General features: G+C 48.8%; 1 protein-coding gene across 3 annotated transcripts in view; it reads right to left on the bottom strand.

Annotated features, from left to right (window-relative positions):
• DIS3L2 (DIS3 like 3'-5' exoribonuclease 2) overlaps nucleotides 1-18,034 on the bottom strand; it is a 395,509-nt gene that overhangs the window by 118,766 nt on the left and 258,709 nt on the right. The window lies entirely within an intron of this gene.

The following is an 18,034-nucleotide window of genomic DNA, read 5'->3' as shown; positions in this document are numbered from 1 at the left end:
GCAGTATCTTACTATGGTTTTAATTTCCATTTTCCTGTGGACTAAGTTTATTAAGCACCTTTTTATATATTCCTGACCACTGGCTATCTCTTTTATGAAGCTCCTGCTCAACTCTTCGGAGAGTCCTAGCAGGAGTTCTATGCTCTGTGTGTGTGTGTGCGTGTGTGTGCATACAAATATCTTCTCCCACTTTGGGGCTGTCTTTTTAACATTCTTTTTTTTTTTTTCTTTTTTCTTTTTTTTTTTTTGACAGGCAGAGTGGACAGTGAGAGAGAGACAGAGAGGAAGGTCTTCCTTTTGCCGTTGGTTCACTCTCCAATGGCCGCCGCGGTAGCGTGCTGCGGCCGGCGCACCGCGCCGATCCGATGGCAGGAGCCAGGTGCTTCTCCTGGTCTCCCATGCGGGTGCAGGGCCCAAGCACTTGGGCCATCCTCCACTGCACTCCCTGGCCAGGGCAGAGAGCTGGCCTGGAAGAGGGGCAACCGGGACAGGATCGGTGCCTCGACCGGGACTAGAACCCGGTGTGCCGGCGCCGCAAGGCGGAGGATTAGCCTAGTGAGCCGCGGCGCTGGCCTGTCTTTTTAACATTCTTAATAGGACCTTCCTATGGACATAAGTACTTAATTTTTTAGAATGTTTGTTTTTAACTTATTTGAAAGGCAGAAAGAGACAGAGACAAACAGAGACATTCCTTCCATTCACTGGTTTATTACCTCAGCAGGCCCACAGCAGCCAGGGTTAGGCCAGCAGAAGCCAGGGCTCAGGCATCAATCCAAGTCTCCTGCACAGGAGGCAGGGACCTAAGTCCTGGGGCAGCACCTGGGGCTTCCTAGGAAGAGCACTAGCAGGAGGCAGGGCTGGGACCTGAAGCCAGGAAAATGAGCTGCAGATCCCAAGCTGCACCCTCACTGCCATGTCAAGCGCCTCCCCCGGAAGTTCTGAATTGTAATGAACTGCCGCTCGGCAATCTCTTCCTTCAGGTTCCTGCTTTCTGTGCCCCCATATGATACTGCCTCCCCCAAGGTCATGGGCTTATCATATTACCTTCTGGAAATGCTAATTTTCTAAAAAAAATTTATTGATTGATTCAAAGGAAAAGGAGAGGGGGAAAGAGAGAGGAAGAGATAGATAGAGAGATAGAGAGAGAGAGCAAGAGAGAGCGTGCTTCTATCCACTGGTTCACTCCTCAAATGGCTGCAACAGCCGGGGCTGGGCTGATCCGAAGCCAGGAGATTCTTCCAGGTCTCCCATGTGGGTGCAGGGGCCCAACGCTTGGGCCATCTTCCACTGCTTTTCCAGGCAATGAGCAGGGAGTTTGGATTAGAAATGGAGCAGCCAGGACTCGAACTGGTGTCCATATGGGAAGCCAGCATCACAGGCGGCAGCTTTACCGGCTGTTATGCCACAGCACTGGGCCCAGAAGTGTTAATGTTTTACCTTTCACACATAGATCTATAAGTTACAAGGAATTTATTTTTATATATGGTGTGAAGTAGGGGATGAAAATCCGTTTTTTTCCCTCCCATAAGGATATCCAATACCATTTGACAAAATCATCTTTTCTGCACCACCCTTCAGTGACGTGTTTGCTGGAAAAAAAGGGGATCACACACATGTGGGGCTGTCTGTGGGTCTGTTCCCAAACAGTTCTGAGCAGAAGCTGCCCATGCGTTATTTCAGCATAACCCTTACCACACAGTACCGTGTCTACTTTCATCTTCCATTTGCGTATTGATAGTAACTTTCACTAGGCACTTGCTTTTTGTCTGGCACGGTTCTACTAAGCGCCAGGGGTTTTCTCACTGAATCTCCGCAGCCACTCTGAGTTAGGTATTCTTACTCCTGCCCTGTTTCACAGATCAGGGAATGTGTGGCACAGAGAAGGTAGTGGTCTCCTCGGGAGGAGAGACTGAACCTCCTCTCCTGTGCTGTCATGCGGTCGACTTGCGGAAAAACATCGGTAGCGTAGGCAACTTTGGGCAACTACTGCCAATAGCTTTAAAGTCATGTTGTATTTTTGCAACAACAGACACAAATGGAGCTTTGCACTTCTAGCTTTTCATAGCCTCCGTGATTTGGAGCTGGGAGACACCTGAAAAAACTGTCCAGTTTAAAGCACCATTTTATAGCTAACATGCACAGATTTCTGTGATGAGCAGAGGCAAAGATGGGACAGGAAGTCCGCTCTCTCGCTCACCTGCAGCGCGCTCTGGTCCAGCACGGCTGTCTCTCAGCAAGCACCAAGTGTGCCGGATCACCGAGACTTCTCCACCGGCCTCCAGGCTCACCTTGGTGCCAGACACTTGACGATGCCTGACTGGTGGGTGCCAGATTATCTTGGCCTTAATGAGCAAGGGAACTGGAACCAATCAGCAGGGCTGGAAGCAGATGAACAGGCCATGGCCCAAATTTGGTTTAACAAGGTGCACTGAGACATCCATGAAAAAAGAGAATTTCCAAAGTCCAGACCCCACAGAAATCAGGCTAGCAAGATTTGAATGGAACATAGGAATAAGACTTAGAAGGGTGGAGCTGTCTCTCCACTTAATCTTTCCACTTAGATCCTGTGTCCTCAAAACAGGAACTCTTGGCAAGCAGCCCAGAAGCCCACTTCCATGCCAGAGGCCTAGTATTACTCCTCGGTTATTTGGATTTTTTGAGTCAAGGTACAATTCATTTACAAATGATCATACATCAAGGACACTTAAAACTGTTCACTCACCAACGGCCCTGACGAAGGCGAGGACACGCGCTTCCTTGTGAGCGAATGGAGCTGCAGAATTTTCCACTCCCCCCCAGCTTCACTATCAAGGGCCCTCCTGTGAAAATAAGGCTTGTCTCAGATCAAGTACTTCAGTTGCCTGGGACATGCTGCAGGTCAGAATGTCCTCTGACACGAGATTGCAAGAGGAAAAAAAATCCCTGTTTCAAAAGCGGGATTAGGCGTGACTCTGCATGGAAGAGCAGTGCTCACAGCACTGGGTGTCATGAAGATGTCAGACAAAACCCAGAAATGTATCCAAGCGGAAAATTGCCCCGAAGTGGAATTTTTTTTTTTTCCAAGACCGACTGAAGAGTGATCGGGGTTTCCCTTTGAAACACAAAGGGCAGATTTTTAATTCTAACTTTTTGTTAAATTGAACAATGCACAGAGATCTGACTTTTAAGAAACATAAGACATTTGTTTTTCACAACTAACATTTTTTTTTTTTTAATTTGAAAGTCAGAGTTATATATAGAGAGAAGGAGAGGGGCAAAGAGAGAGGTCTTCCATCCGCTGGTTCACTCCCCAGTTGGTCGCAACAGCCAGAGCTGGGCTGATCTGAAGCCAGGAGCCAGGAGCTTCCTCCAGGTCTCCCATGCGGGTGCAGGGGCCCAAGGACTTAGCTCATCTTCTACTGCTTTCCCAGGCCACAGCAGAGAGCTGGATCGGAAGTGGAGCAGCCAGGACTCGAACCAGCGGCCACATGGGGTGCCAGCAGTGCAGGTGGCGGCCTCACCTGCCATGCCATGGCTAACATTAAACTTTCCTACTTAGGTTTGTACTACCTGTCACGGTGAGTGTTCAGTTTTTGGGTAGGGCACCACTTTGAAACACACAGCTTCACAAGTCAGCTCACGGAGGTGGAGGGACCTGAAAGAGTGACCAATAGGCAAAGAGAACATGGGGGGCTGAATCTGAGGAGCTTCTTTTACCTTTCTAGAATTTATCTATTTATTTGAAAGGCAGAATGAGAGAGAGAGAGGGAAGGAGGGAGGGAGGGAGGAAATGGGGGGTCTTCTATCTGCTGGTTCACTCCCCAAATGGCAACAACAGCCAGAGCTGGTCCAGGCCGAAGCCCCTGGGCCATCTTCTGCCGCTTTCTCAGGCACATTAGCAGGGAGCTGGATGGGAAATGGGGCAGCCGGGGCTCAAATGGGTGCGCGTGTGGATGGGATGGCAGCACTGCAGGTGGCAGCTTAGTTCACTGTGACACAACCCTGAAACCAAGAGTCTAAACTGAGATATCCTGTCTGAGATAAAGTCAAATTCCAAAAGTCTGCAGAGAGCCTGAAATCTAAGAACCATTGCAAGACTAGCAGCTGGGAAGGTGAGAACATGACAAGTTACGGTGAGAAGAGCGGGTGGCAAGAGTAGTGCAATACGGAGCCAGCCAGCACATGCCACACTGCTTCTGGGGTCCCTGCAGAACACCAAGGCTGTGTGCAGACACACACGAGGGGCCTTCTCCAGGTGTGTGGAAACCTGGGATTAAAAGCACAAGTTTATCTTGCTAATTGTGAAATCCAAGGATGTGCGGATTCTGTCACAATACACATTCCCCACATATTATGCAACAATACGTTTCACACCAAAATAAACTCATACTTTTAATTTCATTCGCTATGAACTCCTCAAGGTCCCCTTGTCTCCGTCCCCGTGGCCCTCCTGCAAGGCTTCGGGGTCCATGCACGGAAGGTCACTCTGCTCTCAGTCGCCTGCAGGAAGACTGACTGCAGATCCTTGTTCTCATCTGGTGTGCCAGGAGCCTCACATTCCATCTTTCTATCCTTTCTCAACTGGGGGGCTGGCAGGCCTGGGCTTCAAGGACTGCTAGATGTGGTGACCTCTACCATGCGCACTGAGAGGTGGGGGAGCACACGTAACAGAATGGTTTCTCCCATCACCTGAGAGCTGGCTGCTGGGCCAGCAGTGGGGGAGGCTGAGGGCTTGGTCTCCTGTTTACGGCAAAGCAGCTCTTAGGCTGCCGGAGCAGCGCACTGCGGCGTGCAGAGTTGGTCCTGGGCGTATTTCCCCAAAGGGACTGGATCTCCCTACCTCACCCCTTCGTGGGAAGGAGCAAGTCCTCGGACGGGAAATACAAAATCCAAAAATAGGTCCCAGGCCTCTTTGATGGGTAGAAGTTGAGGTGCTGCTCCGTGTGGGGACAGGTCAGGGCCCAGGAGAGACTGGATTTGGAAGGACTGGAAAGCAAGCCACTTGGGGTTTTCTGTTCCTCTCTGTTTATTTTCCTTTTGGTACCCTCTAGTCTTTAGTAAACTCCTGTTCCAAAGTTGGTCTGGCTTTGATTGTGCCTGAGGTACTAAGCAAAGGATCACGGGGTCACACTTGGACCAATATAGTAACAAGCACTGTCACCTCCTAAAGGTGGATGCCAGACAATGTCCTGTGGGTCAGCTGTCTGTCCCCGAGACTCCTTTCTGGAGGTCCCTGGCACTAAGAGCCCTGGAGTGATGCTTGGCTCACTGGTGGGGAGCCAGCTGCTCACAACAGGGCACTCTGAAGAGCAAAGTGGCTCCTGGATGGTATGAGAAAGCAGTGGGAATGGAAACGCTCCTTCCAAGGGAGGGAGTGACGTTTCAGATTCCATGTGGAAGACAACGGTAACTCAGCCATGAAGCGCTCGTTGCTATGGTTTCAATGGTTACGCAGGACTCTAAGCCCCCAAAGTCCTTTATGGTTCTAAGAGGGCTGAGAATTGCTCCAACTGTGGTGTTTAGCAGGTGGGCCTGGCAGGAGACACTCAGGTCACTGGGGCTGTGCCCTTGGAAGGGGGTTCTCACAGGCCGGTGGTCACAGAAGCGGGGTTGCTGTGTGGTCCTTCCTCCGCGCGGCTCCTCCAGTGCTCTGTGCCACTCTCACCGGGGCCAAGCCTGTGGGGCTGTCTGACCTTGGACTACGAGCCTCCAGAACCATGGGTCAAAACCAGCCTCCTTCCTCCCTAGGCGCTGGTCTTAGGTGTCTGCTTGGAGCAGTGAAAAGCTGACTCATGGGTGGCTTACTCACCCTTCAAATAATGAGCCCTAGCATCAAGTACACTCTGATTTATGCCATTCATCTGGCCACGGATCTTCGTGTGCAGGGTAAAATAAGGTATCTGATGATGCCAAACTTTAATTTTTGTTAAATGGTAGATGTGTAATGAGATGCACATTTAAAATGTCCAAATATGTTGAATTCTTGTTTAAAACGTTTTGCAACTACTTCTAATTTATTTTCATTGTTGATCTAAGAACATGATCTTCAGGATAACATTGATTTATTTTTTGATTTTTTTTCTTAATGGTTTAATTCAGTCTATTTATGAATGTTTTCTGTGTATTTGGGAACAATGTACATCCCCCAATTCTGGTTATTAGAGCAAATTTATTAATTGTGCTATTTAAATTTTCTATAATTTAACACATTTCTTGTCTTTTTAAAACATTATTTTTGGAGAAAGGAATAATACTTTAACCTACGATGATAAGGATGAATTTACCAATTTGTCCTTGTGTTTCTGTCGAGTGTTGTATATATTTGGAAGCTGTATTATCAGGTAACACGTGTTTAGAATTAGTATATTTGCCTGATGAATTGACCCTTCTAATCATAAATCAGTGATTCTCTTCACATTTAGTAATGCTTTTAACCTTAAAATCTGCTTTTCAAATATTAACACAAAATAGACTAGCTTTCTTTTGCTAACTTTATTACTGGCATATCTTTTCCCATCTCTACATTTCATCTTTGTGCCTGCATGTTCTAAACATGTCTGTTACAAACAGCAAATAACTAGATGTATACAGTGTGACAGCCCTTGCCTCTTCACTGTAGAGTTAAAGTTTTATATGATTATTTTGTGTCCTTAATATGTGCATTTTATTTGTCCTGCTTTCATATACATACACACACACTCACATACACACACATAAACACACATATTTTTTTCCTCCTGTCATGTTTTTTTTTTTTTTTTAGATTGAGGTATTTTTATTTGCTTGACTCTATACTTCTATTATTATTACATAAGAGATATTTGAAATGTTTTTGGAACATTGACACTAAAAATACAAAATGTATGATATAAAACATCAAAATAATGCTAGAACCGAGCATTAAAATGCATATCTACCTGCTTATATGCTCAGACTCTGCTCTGGAGTTAACTCACAGCATGCCCAAATGACTTTCAAACATTAACGGTTTTGGGAAGAAGATCTTTAGCTTGACAAACAGTACCCTGACAACTGAACTACGGATATGAGATATAAGAGCTCTCTGTGGTATTTTGTGCAAAGGCAGAAAAAAGAATCCCGGGCATTCCCATAGGTGAGTTCTGTTTTTCACTACAGCACTTGCAAAAGGCACGGCGGGGTCTAGCCATTTGTCTCGGCTACTTCTCTGGGGGGAAAAGTGGCATGGACTGTTGCAGCTGTAACAGATGTGCCCATGCGCTGGGTCATTACTGGGCCCACAGGCCATACAGTAACTCACACCTTCCCCTTAGCACTAAACACCTGCGAAGCTAACCTTTATTGGCTTGATTTTTATGTTAGATCAATTAAGAAAAAGAGGACTGGTTCTTACTTTATCGTCTTTATGGCTCCATCAGTGCTCATCTCTTCCATACGTGGGTCACAGTTTATGATCGCTATCATTTTCTTTACCTCTGAAGAAATTCTTTTAACATTCCTTGCAAGGTAGGTCTACTGGCAAACATTCTCTCATTTTTTATTGGAGAAAATGTTCTCCTTCACTTTAAAGTATTTCTTTAGTTAGTTAAGGTTTAGAGAGACAGAGAGAGGAAAATCAAGACACCAAAAGAAGACAGCTATGGAGAGCTCCCTGTGGTGCACCCCAAATGCCTTCAGCTGTCGGAGCTGGGCCAGGGTTGAAGCTAGGAGCTGGTAATGCAATCCTAGTCAACCACGTGGAGGACAAGAACCCAACTGCCTGGGCCATCACTGCTGCCTCCCAGGGTCAGCACCAGCAGGAAGCTGGAATCAGGAGCAGGAGCCAGAGCAAACCCAGCAGCTCTGACATGCAGTGTTCCAACCCCCTGGCTAAATGCCCGCTCCTCCTTCACTTGGAAGGATACAGAGTATGGAATTCAAGGTTGTTTTTTTTTCTCAATACTACATATTCTACTCCACGTCACTCTTTTCGGGGCGGGGGGGGGGGGGGTGGAACAGAGGCTTTATCACCAATGTTTTCTGTGAGAACAGCACTGTGTTCCTGGAGGCCTGACTCCCTGGGCGTGGGCCCTGCTCGGCTGGATCCCCCCAGTCTGACTCTCCGACTTGCTGCTCCAGCAGTGCGGTCCCAGCTCCAGTTTCCCTGCTGCCACGATGGCTGCTGTGTGGTTTCTGCTCACGAAGCTCCAAGGCTCTGCCAGTGCTGAGACTCTGGACCTGACGTCTCTGAGTCTTGGGGGCAGCAGGCCGCCCTGTGTGTCTTTCTCTCTCGTACAGACCCAAGGGAACTGCTGATTTTCTGGTCTGTTCGACTTTTTGCTTGTTTGGATGGTGGCTACTCCCCAAGATCCTTAATGTGTAGGATCAGAAATTTGACGTCTAGGCTCAAATATGAGAACCTGCTATTCTTTCAAGCATTGCTTTAGTTGCATCTCACAAATTTGATTATGCTATATTTGCAATGTGATTCAGGACAAACTATTTTCCAATCTCTCTTGGATTTCTTCTTTGATTCAGGGTTATTTAAAAATACTCGATACATTTCCAAATATATGTGGATTTAACAGCTATCTTAATAATCAAGATCTAATGTAGGATTTTTAACTTCTGTAAAAGTAAATGTATGACAACAACAGAACCAAACTAGGAGGAGGAAATGAAGGCACACTGACGCGAGATTCTCACACCGCACGTGAAGTGGTGCGATATTAGTTGGAGGCAGACCGTAAGGAGGGGAAGGGAAACATTAAGAGTTCTAGACTGAGTCAAGAACTGTGATACTCAGGGGACACCTGGCAGTGCGTGTGGACACTTCTGCTTGCACCATCTGGGGGCCTACGTCCTGGCACCCACTGTAGAAGAGCTAGAAATGCTGAGCACCCTTCAATCCAGGGGGCAGTCCCCCACAACAAGGAACTACCTGGCTTAAAATGTCAATGATGTCGAGCAACTTCGGTCTAGAGCAACCACTAAAGAAGCAAAATGAAGAAGTGCATATAAACACAAATAGAGAAGATAAAATGGAATTCACAAGAAAGCAGGAAAAGAAGAACACAAGGAACAAAGAACAGCTAGAAAACAGTGAGAGCACAGGCTTAAACACGACTATTCCTAAAGTCAAATTAAATGTAAGCAGTTAAAAATATGAATTAAAAGGCAGAGAAAGACTGGATAAAAAGCTGTCTATAGGAAACACACTTTAATGTAAAGAAACAGGTGCCAAGTCAAAGGATGGATTACAAATGCGTATCAGAACCCCTCTGCACACAATTTGGTCATAAAATCCAAAACAGGAAAAAAAAAAAAAGTTGAAGAAAGAGAAATGTGTAAAAGACAAAACAGAAAACCAGTCATGAGAAGGCAGAAGTGGCTACAATAATATCAAGTAGACGCTGGAGATAAAGGGGCGGGTGATCTGTGAAGATCTAACCCCCCTGCACTCTTCATTACGGAGCTCAGAGCAGACCACGGGAAAGCTCACAGAAACCACAGAGGAAGCCCACAGTTGCACCTGGAGGCTTCCACAGGCTCCTCTCAGTGGACAGAAGTGGTGAGGACCCAGAAGACTAGGTCATCTCGCTCGTCTATGCTGACACATACAACACGCAGTCCTCAACAACAAGGAGACGACATGGAACAGCACCAGGAAAAAACACACGCTGAGCCAAAACGCAAGCTTTGATACACTGAAAAGGAATGAGATAATAAATACACTCTCTGCCCATAACGGAATTATTTTAAAGGTTACTGTAGAAATTTTAAAATTTGTACTTAATAAATCCTAAGGTTTATCAGTAAATTTATCCTCCTCCCAAACAAGAAAAATGTTTTAATTCTTATCATTCCTTCCCAAGTTGTCAGTAGATTCTATTATCATCACATATTTAATTACCCCCTTTTTTTTAATCTTACAAGTTAGATATTGCTTTGTACGATCAATTTGTTTAAATATTTCCATGTTTACTATTGCTCCTGCTTGTCTTTCCAACCACCTTTCTTTGATTGTTTTCATTCTTCTTGGTGGTTAATTATCAATTTTTGGCTTTTAAAAAATGTCTTTATTAGAAGGTAGATTAGAGATTACACTGGCTGGAGGCTGAGGGATTATCACCTAATGATTCCAGAGATTTTGTTTAGGATGATGAAAAAGTTTTCAAGGGGCCAGCATTGTGGTGCAATGGTTAAGCTGTTGCCTGAATGCCAGCATCCCCTATGACACTAAGTTTGAGTTCCAGTTGCTCCAGTTCCAATCCCGCTACCTGCTAACATGCCTGGGAAAGCAATGAAGATGGATCAAGCACTTGGTTCCCTGCCACCCATGTGGGAGACCTGGATGGAGTTCCAGAATCCTGGCCCAGCTCTGCCTGTTGCAGCCATTTAGGGAATGAACCAGTAGATGGAAGCACACACACGCGCTCTCTGCCTTTCAAATAAATGAAGCTTTAAAAAAAAAAAAAAAAAAAAAACTTTTGGAAATAGTGGTGATGGTGGACAACATCGTGGATGTAATTAATGCTTAAAATGGCCAATTTTATGCTACATGTATCTATTTTACCACAGTAAAGTAATAATGTCTTTATTCAGCCTTCATTATTAAAATATCATTTTTGCTATACAAATAATTCTTAAATTGAATGTTTTATTCCCTTTCTCTGCACTTTGAGACATGTCCCCATCATTTTCTGGCTTCATTGATGCTACTGAGAGGTCAGCTTCAGTATGTCTTCTCTCTGGCTGATTTTCAGATATTCTTTAAATACAATGTACCTAGACCTGGATTTCATTTACTTATTCTGCCAAAACCTCATTGTGTTTTCAATTGTGAAGAGTCACACCTTTTATAGATTCTCAAACGTCATCAGTCATTATTTTCCCTTATTCCTGTTCTATTATTTCCTTCTAAAACTCTTAGACTTTCTGGGGGCAGGCATTGTCCACCACTTTGGACACCTGCACCCCAATAGCAATTGAGTCCCACCTCCATTTCCAATCCAGCTTCGAATTAACACAGCCTGGTAGGTGGTGTGTGAGACCCAAGTATTTAGGTTCCTGCCACCCAAGTGGGAGACCCACGCGGAGGTCCTGGCTCCTGGTTTTGGCCTGGCCCACCCTTGGCCATTGTGGCCATGTCAGGAGGTGAACCAGCAGATGAAAGATCTCTCTCTCTCTCTCTCTCTCTCTCTCTCTCCTTCTCTCTTTCAAATAAATAAATCTTAAAAAAAAAAAGAGAGAGAGAGAGAGAAACTCATACAAGAAAATCACAGGCAAGAAGATTGGCCCAGCATCCCAGCTCAGACACGGTGCGAGTATGAAGCAGAATCTGATACGAGTCTCACCCAGAGAAACGGAGTTGCTTCGGGACAGAGCGTGGAATAGGTTTATCTGTCAGGATTTAAGTAAGCCTAGAGGCAATCCACACGCTTAAGGGTAAAAGGATAACAGAAATAAAAAGGACAATGCAAGGCCCCAAGCAGGAAACAAGAGAGAAACACTGAAGTCACGCAATGGGTTGCCTGGCCATCTGGGACCAGATCACAGTCCACACAGGCGCAGGACGCAGATCGCCAAGGAACACCCTGCCCTGGGGAGAGGCAAGCAGAGGAACTTAATCCAGGAGTGACGATGTTTACTGCTGTGCTAGAGACATGGAGAAAGCGAGCTTGATAGGATCAAGTGGGAACAGGCCATTCTGCCAGGAGAAAGGGGAGCTCCGCGAGGTCTGGCACACTCTGGGGCAGGAGTTCATCTGACACCGCACAAGGCAGGGGGGGCAAGGCCTCGCAGGCAGAGGGCTGGGAGCAGGCAGAGGCCTGGAGGCAGGAGAGCTGGTGCACTGGCCAGACCCTGCCGGGTGTGCGCGTGTGCAGGGCGGGAAGTGGGAGGCGGGGGATGAGGCTGAGAACTCTCTCACAGGGCTCTGGTTACCAAAACCTTAGGAATGTGCACCTGAACCACGCTACAAGCGGAATGGTGACATGAACTGGTCCTCGTGTGTCGTGTGGAGGAAAGCTGATGTAGCAAGGCGGTGGGAAGATGGCGAGGAGGGGAGGAAGCCATCGACAAGGCCACAGCGACAGTCATGATTCCATTCTTCTCCAAAACCGCAGGCTGGCTGGGTGGCAGGGGATGCAGAAGACGTGGGCTCCGAGGGGCGGTCCTGTCGCCCTCCCTGCTCTCCCTCCAGCCGATCCCCCCCATGGCTCACTGCAGCCTCCGCTCCCACACACAGGAGGCTGATACTGAAGAGAAGCTCACTGTCCCCCTGATGGCGTCACAGGGTTCGCTCCCCGGCACACGTGAGCAGTGTTCACTACGGCTGCCCATCCAGTCCTCCACTGTCCCCACGACCCCACTCACCACCTCACAGCACAAGTGGAAGTGTCGGGGCCCAGTCCCAGGGCTGTGCCTCTCTGCATGCCTGGGCCCCACTTCCCACCTGCTTCTCCAAGACCTTGCAAAATGGTCTCTTGCTGAATTTCCTGTCATCCTCTCTCTCTCAATACAGAAACATGTCCATGCTCTACCATCTCCCTCCCTGCCCTTCCTACCACTCACAGCCTGGACGCCTAGGTGGTCTGCACCCGTGGTTTCCAGTTCCCGACACTCCGGGTCTCGGACGCTGGTCTCCACGAGGCCCTCTAGGCCACCCCAGCCAGCTGACCTGCCCAGCCCCAGCAGGCTGCTCTCTGGCTGCTCTGCTGGCCCCCCCTCTTCCCAGCCTCACAGCCTTGGTCATCACACTGACGGGGGGGCGTCACTGGAGGGGTCAGGCCCGGGCTGTCCTCTGGAACCGCGACCTCTCCCAAGGCTCTGTGCCCCAGGCCCATGCACTGATGACCCCAGAACTCCATCTCTTTACTTGCCCCTTGTTCCCACCTGGATGTCTCACAGGTCTTGCAGCCTCAACACATCCTTAACTGAACTTCCCGTCATTACCTCCAAACTGGCTCCCCTCAAGGGTTCCCGACTTTCCAAGTATGCAGGCCAGAGAGCAACCGAAAGGTCATCCGGGATTCCTCCCTTACTTCCAGTACCCGAGAGTTTACTGATTCACTCGTTTTACTCATTCATTCAACAAACATTCCATGTGCGCCAACAACGTGCCAACCACGAGTCACACAGTTGGCACGAGTTTCCCATGGAGCTAGGGAGACCCACAGCACGCAGGGGAGGGACAGGGGAGGCTGTGGCGACAGGGATTTCTGCTGAGCAGCCTGGCATGTCTGCGGACAAGGAGGCCATGAGGTGGAGAGTGGGGCAAGAGACGGACGGGCGACCCAGGCAGGGCGGGTTGCTGGAGAGAGCAGCAGGGCACAAAAAGGACCCTGGGCTTCTATCCTCAGCAGGACAGGTGTGGAGCAGGGACGAAGTGCACAAGGGCCATCCCTGCGTCAATGCCACAGAGGGGCAGGCACACTCGGAAGGCTCCCGCAGCTGTGATTCTCGCTCCGCTGCCTCGGCCTCGCCTGGGGAACCTGCTGCCTGCTGCCAAGGCCACCCTAGCAATGCGGCTCTCGCCCAGCCTCCTCACAGCCGAAGCCATCTCCCCCACCTGCAGACAGGATCTCACAGCCACCGTGATCGCCCTCCTGCACACAGGATCCCGACGCGCTCCAGTTTAAAACACTCTGCTCATCCTCAACCTTGGAGCCTAACTCCCACTCCTCACAGAGCCTGCAAGCCCCTTCCTGCCCCGCGTGCGCCTGGTCCCCACGTGTGGCCACCTGTCCTTCCCACTACTTCCATGGCCACAGTGGATGGCGGGTCGGAGGCTCGGCCTTCTGCTGGCATCTGCATTTGCCTTTGATGAGTCCTTGCCCCGACCCCATGAGTCCCTCCAGCCCCTGTATGTTTCCTGTTTCGCCTCTTTCCTCCCTGTGCAGACCTGAGTCTCCGTCATCCCCTGCGGCCTTCCCTCAGCCCTGCTGCTGCCTGGCGCTCGCTCGTCTCCAGCAAGACCTTCGGGGAGAGCGTTCACCCCTCACTCCTCAGCACCGTGTCCCCACCTGGCTCCCAGACACCTGTGCAGCGCTGGTGCTCTCGCTGGCTCTGACTCCACGGGCCCTCTAAGCCACGGGCTACCCTTCTCCTTTGCCTGGAGACTCTGCCTGCACTGCCCACTGCTTAACGCGCTTTGTGCTTGTGGGTCCCCTGCCTGGGAGACCCTTTCCTTGGGAAGCCACTCGGCAGAGTGTCTCACTTTCTCATCCATCCATTCATTCATTCACTTCTCTCCCGAATGTTTTTTGATATATTCACCAAGTTATTCAACTATCAACTATCTAAATTCATTTTCATTACCCCAAAAAGAAACCCCATCTGTCAGCAGTTTGGGTCCTTGGTCATTCCCATTCATTCGTTTCCAGGGCCTGGGTAGGATAACCCCACTGCACACAATGGCAAAGTGCACCTATGAGAAGCAGACTTCAGTTTCCTGTAGGTTCTGTTGGGAGCCCGGATCAACCAGAAGCTGAATAAAGGTCCCGACGTGTCTCTCTCAGACTCCAGGGCACTGCAAAGCAACAGCACTCACTCAACTGCACAGAGTGGGTAGCCACGACTCTGGCGCCGATTCTGTCCAGTTCAGAGGATCTGGCCTGAAGACAGCCCGTAGGCCCTGCCAGGCAGGAAGCCACATACGCAGACGTCGTAAAGGCAGAGGGATTCTGTGATGACATGTGAAATGGACTCACATCTCATAAGCCACAGGACGTGGGAGGTGCTTAGCAAAGGGCAGGCACACGATAACCGCTCTCTGGTGTCGGGGGGTGTCACGTAAGACACTAGGTTAGCTCTGCAGGGCCCCGAGGAGCATACACGAGAGTAGAGGGTAGAAAAGTACAGGAAGACAGCAGCATTTCAGATCGTTCCAGGGTAGGATTTCCCCAGTCAAGCAATCATAAGGCAGAATGAGTTGTCTTTAAGGTAGAAAGTTCAGCTGCAATCTGGATATTCAGTCAGTGGACGCTGTAGAAGTAATTCGAAAGCCAGAGGGTGATCTGACAGCTGTGGCATTCCCACACTGCAGTGCTGAGGTCAGCTGGGAGGTGTGTTGCAAGTGATCTGTTACAATCATAAAACACTGAAATGTGTGATTTACTGTCTCTAGGTTCTGGGTTATCATTACAGCACCACCGCTACTCACTTGCATTATTCAATATTTTCTTGAGAAAAAGGGAAAGACTCCACATGGCTGGGGCAGGCTCCCGGGAGCATTCTTCCTCTCACAAAAGTGGCGAGTCACCGTAGAACCTTCCCAAAGCAAAGACTCCACGAGGGGCGTTGCGATCTACTGGTGAACCGGCAGGGACTGTGTTCTGTGGGCTGATGGCCTAAGCTTTGTACCTAACAGCAGATAAGGGTAACAAGTCCTAGGAGTGCATCTGAACTCTACAGAAAGGACTGACTAGGATGCTTCTGTCTGTGTGTTCTATTATTCCAAGAATAGTCACTCGAGTGATTTCAACTGCACCAAAGGAAAACTTAACTTTTATTTCTTTATTTACTTATTTCGATTATTTGAGAGGCAGAGAGAGAGACAGACAGACTTGACAGAGAGAGCTCCCACCTACTGGCTCATTCACCAAATGCCTACAATAACTAAGGCTCCGTCAGGTCGAAGCGAGGAGTCAGGAACTTGATCCAGATCTCCAGTGTGGCTGGCAGGGCTCCAATTACGTGAGCCATCGCTTGTTGCTTCCTAAGGTCTCCGTGAGCTGGAGCTGGGACTCGAACCCAGGCACTCCAGGATGGGATGCAGACTTCCTGACTGGCATTTTAACCACTAGGCCAAGTGCCTATCCCAAGATTAACTTTTATACAGCAGTTTCTTTAAATAAAAAATGGTTATAGATGATATAAATATGCCCAGAAAATAAATATCACTTGCTCTTAGACACATTAAACACTTTTTCCTCTAAGCAAGAATCGACATGAACTGGTAACTAACAGAACTTGAACTTAGCCAACCTCACCCCCATCCAAACTGGAACCGACTTTCACTTTTCATCTCCCTGGATAAATGGCCCTGGCAGGAAGGGCTGTCACCAAGGCCAACTGTAGAAGTGCCACCACCACAACGCCTGACTGACTGACCCAGGCCTGCTCAGAGCCTTTCCTGACTCCTTTTCCATGTCTCCTTTCTGCGGCTCGGCCAAAAGGACAGATGTACGCTCTCTGCTGGAATGCACGGAAAACCAAGCAGGTGCAAGTCCCTGACCACCTGGGGCAGTGGGCTACTGGGCAGCCTGGGATTTCTGGCACCTCATAATTTTTTTATTACAAACTTTTTTTTCATTATAAAACTATTACTACCACTGTATAAAAATTTGGAAACTAGAGAAAAAGTAATTGTGACCCCATCATCCTAGTTAAATCATGTTGGCATTTTGGTGTGTTGCTAATACTTCTCCTTGGGGCTCTCTGTGTACAGCTGTATAGACTGCATTTGTTTAGCTTATTCATACTCTACCTTCTCTAAGGAGGATTTGCAGCACCTCCCATAAAGCTATGTCATCAGACAGATGGTTCCAAGCATTAGGCTACTCACAGAGCACAGCCATGGCCCCAGAGGGAAGCGGGGTCCACTCTACGAGCTCCTCTCCCCCTCCCCAGCATGGCCTCCTGACCTCCCTGCTGTCAATGCAGGGCTGCCATCTCCTCATCACTACATTGAGATCTTGGCACCACCTTGGACTCCTCACCCTCCATTTCAACATCCCTCTCCACCGACTCTTCATTATCGGTCACTCTCCCTTCCTCAGATCTGTCCCTCCCAGCCCCCACGAGACTGCCACCAGCTCCAGTCCGGTTTTCTCTCCACACCACCGCACTGTTTCTCTGACTCCTCCCCAGCCCCTGCTTTCTCTCCTTCCCTTCTTCTTGCACTGCCAAATGACTGTCCTCATTTTGACTGCTTTCCTGAACAATCTACTTGGCTTTCCACTGTCTAACAGACAAAGACGAGTCTTTGGTCTGAAATTTCTCCCTAGTCTACCTTTCCTGCCGTATGTTTTACCCTTTCCTCCACAAAACCTCTGCAGGCCCTCTCGTACCCCAGACACAAAGTCCCAGTGTGGGGAGTGAGTGGGACTGGACACGCACCTGCTCCCTAGCACCCCGCAGGCCAGCTGAGCTGTAGTAACAGGTAGCAGACTTAGCCTTCTGCCATGAACAACTACAGAGCTGGACAGAACAAATGGAGCAACAGGTTTCAAGCATCAGATCACTACCAGAGCAAAGCTGTGCCCCCCGCCCTTCCGCCTGGGGACAGTCTTCACACTGCAGCTCAGGGAGGGGCAGTCTGCGGAGAGCAGGCCTGCCCACACCTCCACATGCGGCAGAGCTTGCTCAGGACCCAAGAACCCGCCCTGTGTTTGCTTTGTGTAAACAGGTTGCTCCAATTCTGGGGTATAAAAATAGATACTTTCTCTAAAATTTCCATGGGGACTTTTCTCTCTTTATGCTTTACCTTCCTTTCAATTTTCCTTAATTGAAAATACCAAGTTGCTCTGCCCACAGTTAGACGGGGGGCTCCCACGGAAAGAAGACAAAACACATTTTTAGGCGGTGATGTGTTCTGTCTCTCAGCCTCCTCTTCACTAAGCTTCACTGCCTGTTCTAGGAGAGACGACATGACACACTGAACACACGGGAGACCTGGCTCATTGGCAGCTGTGAGCATCTTCGCATTGTGTTAAACCACCAGGCCCCTGGGCCATTAACTCTCCATGACACACTGAAACTGCAAGGGTGCAGATCCTCTGTGGGCAACTGGCAAAGCCATGTCAGTAACAAGGCCATCTCCAAGAGTGTCACCTCTGCAGACCCCATTGCACAGAGCGGCAGGAAACCGCCAGGGACTACAAGCAGAACACCTGGGGGACAGCAGCAGAGGGCTCGATAGGGTCTACTCTTCTTCCACCCTACACGCGCCCTCTGCAAGTCAGCTGCTGCTTCTCTTCCCCCGTTATAGTTTTCAAAGGCCACTGGCCCCAACCCTGCCTTTTCCTGCTTAGCAACATTCTCCAAGAACGCTTAAGGAGGCTCTACCAGTCTTCCTCTTGCAATAGGCTGG

Source organism: Lepus europaeus, chromosome 1 (genome assembly GCF_033115175.1).
Source record: "Lepus europaeus isolate LE1 chromosome 1, mLepTim1.pri, whole genome shotgun sequence".
NCBI classification, from domain to species: domain Eukaryota; kingdom Metazoa; phylum Chordata; class Mammalia; order Lagomorpha; family Leporidae; genus Lepus; species Lepus europaeus.
Note: the sequence above shows the minus strand (reverse complement) of the source record. Positions and strands in the feature narration are given on the sequence as shown.